The sequence below is a fragment of the Clarias gariepinus genome, chromosome 5 (genome assembly GCF_024256425.1).
Source record: "Clarias gariepinus isolate MV-2021 ecotype Netherlands chromosome 5, CGAR_prim_01v2, whole genome shotgun sequence".
NCBI classification, from domain to species: Eukaryota; Metazoa; Chordata; class Actinopteri; order Siluriformes; family Clariidae; genus Clarias; species Clarias gariepinus.
In genome coordinates this window covers 1,677,501-1,685,000 of record NC_071104.1, presented here as the reverse complement: position 1 = coordinate 1,685,000, position 7,500 = coordinate 1,677,501, and the positions used below count along the sequence as shown (strand labels likewise).

General features: G+C 44.9%; 8 non-coding genes across 8 annotated transcripts in view; 3 read left to right on the top strand and 5 right to left on the bottom strand.

Annotated features, from left to right (window-relative positions):
* Positions 1–349: 349 nt before the first annotated feature.
* On the bottom strand, positions 350–432 carry trnal-cag (transfer RNA leucine (anticodon CAG)). The gene has a single exon. It is a non-coding gene; the product is annotated as a tRNA-Leu (tRNA).
* Positions 433–3,805: 3,373 nt separating this feature from the next.
* Positions 3,806–3,888, bottom strand: trnal-cag (transfer RNA leucine (anticodon CAG)). Its single transcript has one exon. It is a non-coding gene; the product is annotated as a tRNA-Leu (tRNA).
* A 293-nt stretch (positions 3,889–4,181) lies between these two features.
* trnas-aga (transfer RNA serine (anticodon AGA)) lies at positions 4,182–4,263 on the bottom strand. Its single transcript has one exon. It is a non-coding gene; the product is annotated as a tRNA-Ser (tRNA).
* A 335-nt stretch (positions 4,264–4,598) lies between these two features.
* trnar-ucu (transfer RNA arginine (anticodon UCU)) lies at positions 4,599–4,688 on the top strand. Its single transcript is given in 2 exon segments — positions 4,599–4,635; positions 4,653–4,688. It is a non-coding gene; the product is annotated as a tRNA-Arg (tRNA).
* Positions 4,689–5,346: 658 nt separating this feature from the next.
* On the top strand, positions 5,347–5,420 carry trnat-ugu (transfer RNA threonine (anticodon UGU)). Its single transcript has one exon. It is a non-coding gene; the product is annotated as a tRNA-Thr (tRNA).
* Positions 5,421–5,920: 500 nt separating this feature from the next.
* Positions 5,921–6,003, bottom strand: trnal-cag (transfer RNA leucine (anticodon CAG)). The gene has a single exon. It is a non-coding gene; the product is annotated as a tRNA-Leu (tRNA).
* Positions 6,004–6,296: 293 nt separating this feature from the next.
* On the bottom strand, positions 6,297–6,378 carry trnas-aga (transfer RNA serine (anticodon AGA)). Its single transcript has one exon. It is a non-coding gene; the product is annotated as a tRNA-Ser (tRNA).
* A 1,083-nt stretch (positions 6,379–7,461) lies between these two features.
* The window catches only part of trnat-ugu (transfer RNA threonine (anticodon UGU)), a 74-nt gene continuing 35 nt past the window's right edge, over positions 7,462–7,500 (top strand). Inside the window, exon 1 of the tRNA in view lies at positions 7,462–7,500. This exon is cut by the window's right edge and continues 35 nt beyond it. This is a non-coding gene — a tRNA (tRNA-Thr).

The window sequence follows — 7,500 nt, the reverse complement described above, 5'->3', positions numbered from 1 at the left end:
AGGCATCTGTCCATGGAGCTCAAGCAAGGTAGCTCTATTCCTCCCACAGAAGTGAACGAACACTGGCATTTTGATTTGCAAGAATTGAATCATTTTCTGAGTAGCCGTGGAACATTTGCCTGATGTCTGAAGTTCAGCTCAGAACCTGTAGCCTTCATTATAGCACCCTGCTCCGAGCTTTGCCTCAACACAACCATGTCTACATTGTCCAAAAAATCGAAGAAGCAAGCGCTAGATGAAGAAAAGTCCGAACTTCTTCGCTTGCAAGCAAAGCTATGCTGTGAGAGGTCAAGGTTGTTGATTCAGATCCATACACGATTTCCTAAACGCAACAAAGAGAAGGGGCTCTTGTCAGAAGTGGGATTTGAACCCACGCCTCCAGGGGAGACTGCGACCTGAATGCAGCGCCTTAGACCGCTCGGCCATCCTGACACGGCAGGCTCTAGAAAAGTCACGTCTTGCACGGATTACAGGTCGCTGGCCACGCACTCATATAACCGATCGGATGTCTACGGGCAGCTTGTCATTGGAAGACAATTCAACGTTGGGAAGGGGTGACAGGATTTTTGCTTCCACACAAGTGTGACTTTTTATATGTGGGACGTTTCACTCTACCGACTTATATTTGGTCACATTTAAATGAAGTCAATGGCTGTCAATAAGCTAGTATATATGGATAAATATATATATACAGTGGTGTGAAAAACTATTTGCCCCCTTCCTGATTTCTTATTCTTTTGCATGTTTGTCACACTTAAATGTTTCTGATCATCAAACACATTTAACTATTAGTCAAAGATAACACAAGTAAACACAAAATGCAGTTTTTAAATGATGGTTTTTTTTATTTAGGGAGAAAAAAAATCCAAACTTACATGGCCCTGTGTGAAAAAGTAATTGCCCCCTGAACCTAATAACTGATTGGGCCACCCTTAGCAGCAATAACTGCAATCAAGTGTTTGCGATAACTTGCACCGAGTCTTTTACAGCGCTCTGGAGGAATTTTGGCCCACTCATCTTTGCAGAATTGTTGTAATTCAGCTTTATTTGAGGGTTTTCTAGCATGAACCGCCTTTTTAAGGTCATGCCACAACATCTCAATAGGATTCAGGTCAGGACTTTGACTGGGCCACTCCAAAGTCTTCATTTTGTTTTTCTTCAGCCATTCAGAGGTGGATTTGCTGGTGTGTTTTGGGTCATTGTCCTGCTGCAGCACCCAAGATCGCTTCAGCTTGAGTTGACGAACAGATGGCCGGACATTCTCCTTCAGGATTTTTTGGTAGACAGTAGAATTCATGGTTCCATCTATCACAGCAAGCCTTCCAGGTCCTGAAGCAGCAAAACAACCCCAGACCATCACACTACCACCCCCATATTTTACTGTTGGTATGGTGTTCTTTTTCTGAAATGCTGTGTTACTTTTACGCCAGATGTAACGGGACACGCACCTTCCAAAAAGTTCAACTTTTGTCTCGTCGGTCCACAAGGTATTTTCCCAAAAGTCTTGGCAATCATTGAGATGTTTTTTAGCAAAATTGAGACGAGCCTTAATGTTCTTTTTGCTTAAAAGTGGTTTGCTCCTTGGAAATCTGCCATGCAGGCCGTTTTTGCCCAGTCTCTTTCTTATGGTGGAGTCGTGAAAACTGACCTTAATTGAGGCAAGTGAGGCCTGCAGTTCTTTAGATGTTGTCCTGGGGTCTTTTGTGTCCTCTCGGATGAGTTGTCTCTGCGCTCTTGGGGTAATTTTGGTCGGCTGGCCACTCCTGGGAAGGTTCACCACTGTTCCATGTTTTTGCCATTTGTGGATAATGGCTCTCACTGTGGTTCGCTGGAGTCCCAAGGCTTTGGAAATGGCTTTATAACCTTTACCAGCCTGATAGATCTCAATTACTTTTGTTCTCATTTTTTTCTGAATTTCTTTGGATCTTGGCATAATGTCTAGCTTTTTAGGTGCTTTTGGTCTACTTCTCTGTGTCAGGTAGCTCCTATTTAAGTGATTTTTTTATTGAAACAGGTGTGGCAGTAATCAGGCCTGGGGGTGACTACAGAAATTGAACTTTTAACTGTGATAAACCACAGTTAAGTTATTTTTTAACAAGGGGGGGGCAATTACTTTTTCACACAGGGCCATGTAGATTTGGAGTTTTTTTTCTCCCTTAATAACATAATCTTCATTTAAAAACTGCATTTTGTGTTCAATTATGTTATCTTTGACTAATAGTTAACGGTTTTTGATGAGCAGAAACATTTAAGTGTGACAAACATGCAAAAGAATAAGAAATCAGGAAGGGGGCAAATAGTTTTTCACACCACTGTATATATACATATTTTTTTTGCTGTAAACTGTATGCCAGGATAAATTGGATAGCTCAGTCGGTAGAGCATCAGACTTTTAATCTGAGGGTCCAGGGTTCAAGTCCCTGTTCAGGCGCTACCTTTTATTGGTGCTTAGGAAAAAAGAGCATTTGGCACAAGTTGTTCAAAGCGATTAAGAGGGCTAGCTTGGATTAAGGAATTCTCAAGGGCAGAAAATTGGAAATTGCAGACTACTTGCCAAGGATTTCCACAATTTCCCGGTGGAGACTTACTCTTAGGAGATTGTCTTATGCTCAGGAAGGCGCAAGATGGCGCCAGTGAGGTCGGCTGCCGTCACAATGTCCAGTCACTGGAGAACAAACTCGATGACCTCAGGGCCAGGATAAAGTTCCAGAGAGACATTCGGGACTGCAATCTCCTCTGCTTTACCGAGACATGGCTGAACCCAGCGGTGCTGGACCACGTCATCCAGCCGGCCGAGTTCTTCTCCGTTCACCGCATGGACAGGACACAGGACTTAGGGAAGTCAAGGGGAGGCGGCGTGTGTTTAATGGTCAATAGCAGCTGGTGCAACAGCAGGAGCGTTGTTCCTCTCGCACGCTCCTGCACTCCAAACGTGGAACTACTGTCCATCATGTGTCCTCCTTTTTATTTACCTCGGAAATTTACATCGGTAATAATCAGCACCATTTATATCCTGCCTTAAGCGCACACGGAGACTGCCTTATGCGAGCTGCATGAGGCATTCACACAGCACCAGACACAACACCGTGACGCTGCGCTTATTGTGGCGGTGGACTTTAACAGTGCCAACCTTAAACGCGAAGGGCCAAACTTTCATCAGCATATCACCTGTCCCACCAGGGGCAAAAGGACACTGGACCACTGCTACACTACAGTCAAGGACGGCTATAGGGCACAATCTTGTCCACCGTTTGGTAAATCTGACCATGCCGCTATCTTCCTCATGCCAAAATATAAACAAAGGCAGAAACAGGAAGTGCGGGTTCAGAGGGAGGTCGCGCGCTGTACGGACCAATTAGTGGCCGCGTTACAGGATGCACTTGATGACGCAGACTGGGACATGTCTTCAACCATCTATGGGCCATGCTGCAAAATACAGACAAAAAGATGAAATGAACCTATGAATCATGAACAATGACAACTTTTCATACCCAATCGTCAAAGAGAAGCTGATTCCTTGACTTCAGCAATCAAACATGTGCTGGGACATCTCAAAAGAATTTTTCAGCATCCGTAAAAAGGAAGTTCAGCTCAGAACCTGTAGCCTTCATTATGGCACCCTGCTCCGAGCTTTGCCTCAACAACACAACCATGTCTACATTGTCCAAAAAATCGAAGAAGCAAGCGCTTGATGAAGAAAAGTCCAAACTTCTTCGCTTGCAAGCAAAGCTATGCTGTGAGAGGTCAAGGTTGTTGATTCAGATCCATAAACGATTTCCTAAACGCAACAAAGAGAAGGGGCTCTTGTCAGAAGTAGGATTTGAACCCACGCCTCCAGGGGAGACTGCGACCTGAACGCAGCGCCTTAGACCGCTCGGCCATCCTGACACAGCAGGCTCTAGAAAAGTCACGTCTTGCACGGATTACAGGTCGCTGGCCACGCACTCATATAACCGATCGGATGTCTACGGGCAGCTTGTCATTGGAAGACAATTCAACATTGGGAAGGGGTGACAGGATTTCTCCAACAAAGCAGCAGCTATTAAGGATAAAAAGGGGGCAGGATGTCACTATTATGTCTTCGAGAAAGCACCAACTATTAAGGGCATGAGGAAATTTGTTACAAATCACAGCCACAACACAATGAGTTGCAACATGTCTTTCTTGTGCAAAATAACAGACGTAATCGGCAGGATACGAATCTGCGCGGGGAGACCCCAATGGATTTCTAGTCCATCGCCTTAACCACTCGGCCACGACTACACCAATAGTGCGAACTTAGCGTGGGCCTGTGGTTAAATAAACTTTTGCCACGTCTCATTTCATGACTTGACCTCCTCCCCAAAGCAAGCCTTGGATCTTTCCAATACACGCAAGTGTATCGGTTGGCTTAAGTTCAGGATTTTTAGGCTTCAGACAGGAACCATGTTCACGTTTTACCTTAGCAAAACAGCAAAGCAGTTTTCAACAAGTTTCAGCACCTGCCATAGTTGTTTGCATTTGGTGGAATTTGATTAGTAGCAACAGAAAAGCATCTGCCTAATGAACTCGAGCATCCATGAGTCTTGGAGAGCCTGAAAAAAAAAAACACCCTGGTTGGCTCTGTGGCGCAATGGATAGCGCATTGGACTTCTAGACTCAGCTGTGGAGCTATTCAAAGGTTGTGGGTTCGAGTCCCACCAGAGTCACTAACTTGTTACCTTCTTTTCATCCACACCCCATGTCTAAAATGAAATCTTTGGTCAGGAATCCCTGTTCAAGATGCACTTTCCTATGTGCCATATTTGATTGAATGACTTGTCAGCAGAATTTAAGAAATATCATTGTTTTCCACATGTTTCTGCCCATTTGTCCCAAATCAAGCCCTCAGCTCAACTCCAGCTTCAACAAAAGGTTACGACATTGAGTCACGCAATCCTTATGGGACAAAGAGCCAAAGTCCACAACAGCAATCTGATGAAGGCTTGCTTGCTTTTAGATGTGCATGGCAAGTGGATTTTAATTCCTTTCCCCTGACTGTTGTGATATGCTTGTTAGGACTATGGCTGGAGATCACCCATAACCTTGTTTGCTGTGGCTTGTGTGCCATTTACAGATCTAAAAGTTGACATTTTCTTGAGGATTTTCACCCGTTTTGGGATCTTATCAAGCCGAAATCAAAGTTAGGATGAGCAAACAAACATCAAAGCATTTGCATGGCATCGCTGGTTGAGTACTCGTCTCACTAGCTTAGCGAGGTCTGCATGCGGATGGAGGAAATATTAGCATTGCAATCAGATTAAGTCTTGGCCAGGAGAGTCTCGGTTAAAAGTGCTGGGTCATGCCCAAGGTGCCACCCAGGCTGTTGGCACTGTGGCTTAGCTGGTGAAAGCACCTGTCTTGTAAACAGGAGATCCTGGGTTCAAATCCCAGCAGTGCCTGTTGTGAGTTTCATCTCTTGGTGCACCAGACAAGGTCTGGGTCCAACTGCATTAGGAACTCAAGGCTTAAGTGCTTGTGGGCTCAGGTTGTGGCAGGGTATCTTGCTTTCAGCCAGGATTTCTGCTCAGTTTTCATGTGTTTTCCACAGGTAGACATCTGTCCATGGAGCTCAAGCAAGGTAGCTCTATTCCTCCCACAGAAGTGAACGAACACTGGCATTTTGATTTGCAAGAATTGAATCATTTTCTGAGTAGCCGTGGAACATTTGCCTGATGTCTGAAGTTCAGCTCAGAACCTGTAGCCTTCATTATAGCACCCTGCTCCGAGCTTTGCCTCAACACAACCATGTCTACATTGTCCAAAAAATCGAAGAAGCAAGCGCTAGATGAAGAAAAGTCCAAACTTCTTCGCTTGCAAGCAAAGCTATGCTGTGAGAGGTCAAGGTTGTTGATTCAGATCCATACACGATTTCCTAAACGCAACAAAGAGAAGGGGCTCTTGTCAGAAGTGGGATTTGAACCCACGCCTCCAGAGGAGACTGCGACCTGAACGCAGCGCCTTAGACCGCTCGGCCATCCTGACACGGCAGGCTCTAGAGAAGTCACGTCTTGCACGGATTACAGGTCGCTGGCCACGCACTCATATAACCGATCGGATGTCTACGGGCAGCTTGTCATTGGAAGACAATTCAACGTTGGGAAGGGGTGACAGGATTTCTCCAACAAAGCAGCAGCTATTAAGGATAAAAAGGGGGCAGGATGTCACTATTATGTCTTCGAGAAAGCACCAACTATTAAGGGCATGAGGAAATTTGTTACAAATCACAGCCACAACACAATGAGTTGCAACATGTCTTTCTTGTGCAAAATAACAGACGTAATCGGCAGGATTCGAACCTGCGCGAGGAGACCCCAATGGATTTCTAGTCCATCGCCTTAACCACTCGGCCACGACTACACCAATAGTGCGAATTTAGCGTGGGCCTGTGGTTAAATAAACTTTTGCCACGTCTCATTTCATGACTTGACCTCCTCCCCAAAGCAAGCCTTGGATCTTTCCAATACACGCAAGTGTATCGGTTGGCTTAAGTTCAGGATTTTTAGGCTTCAGACAGGAACCATGTTCACGTTTTACCTTAGCAAAACAGCAAAGCAGTTTTCAACAAGTTTCAGCACCTGCCATAGTTGTTTGCATTTGGTGGAATTTGATTAGTAGCAACAGAAAAGCATCTGCCTAATGAGCTCGAGCATCCATGAGTCTTGGAGAGCCTGAAAAAAAAAAACACCCTGGTTGGCTCTGTGGTGCAATGGATAGCGCATTGGACTTCTAGACTCAGCTGTGGAGCTATTCAAAGGTTGTGGGTTCGAGTCCCACCAGAGTCACTAACTTGTTACCTTCTTTTCATCCACACCCCATGTCTAAAATGAAATCTTTGGTCAGGAATCCCTGTTCAAGATGCACTTTCCTATGTGCCATATTTGATTGAATGACTTGTCAGCAGAATTTAAGAAATATCATTGTTTTCCACATGTTTCTGCCCATTTGTCCCAAATCAAGCCCTCAGCTCAACTCCAGCTTCAACAAAAGGTTACGACATTGATTCACGCAATCCTTATGGGACAAAGAGCCAAAGTCCACAACAGCAATCTGATGAAGGCTTGCTTGCTTTTAGATGTGCATGGCAAGTGGATTTTAATTCCTTTCCCCTGACTGTTGTGATATGCTTGTTAGGACTATGGCTGGAGATCACCCATAACCTTGTTTGCTGTGGCTTGTGTGCCATTTACAGATCTAAAAGTTGACATTTTCTTGAGGATTTTCACCCGTTTTGGGATCTTATCAAGCCGAAATCAAAGTTAGGATGAGCAAACAAACATCAAAGCATTTGCATGGCATCGCTGGTTGAGTACTCGTCTCACTAGCTTAGCGAGGTCTGCATGCGGATGGAGGAAATATTAGCATTGCAATCAGATTAAGTCTTGGCCAGGAGAGTCTCGGTTAAAAGTGCTGGGTCATGCCCAAGGTGCCACCCAGGCTGTTGGCACTGTGGCTTAGCTGGTGAAAGCACCTGTCTTGTAA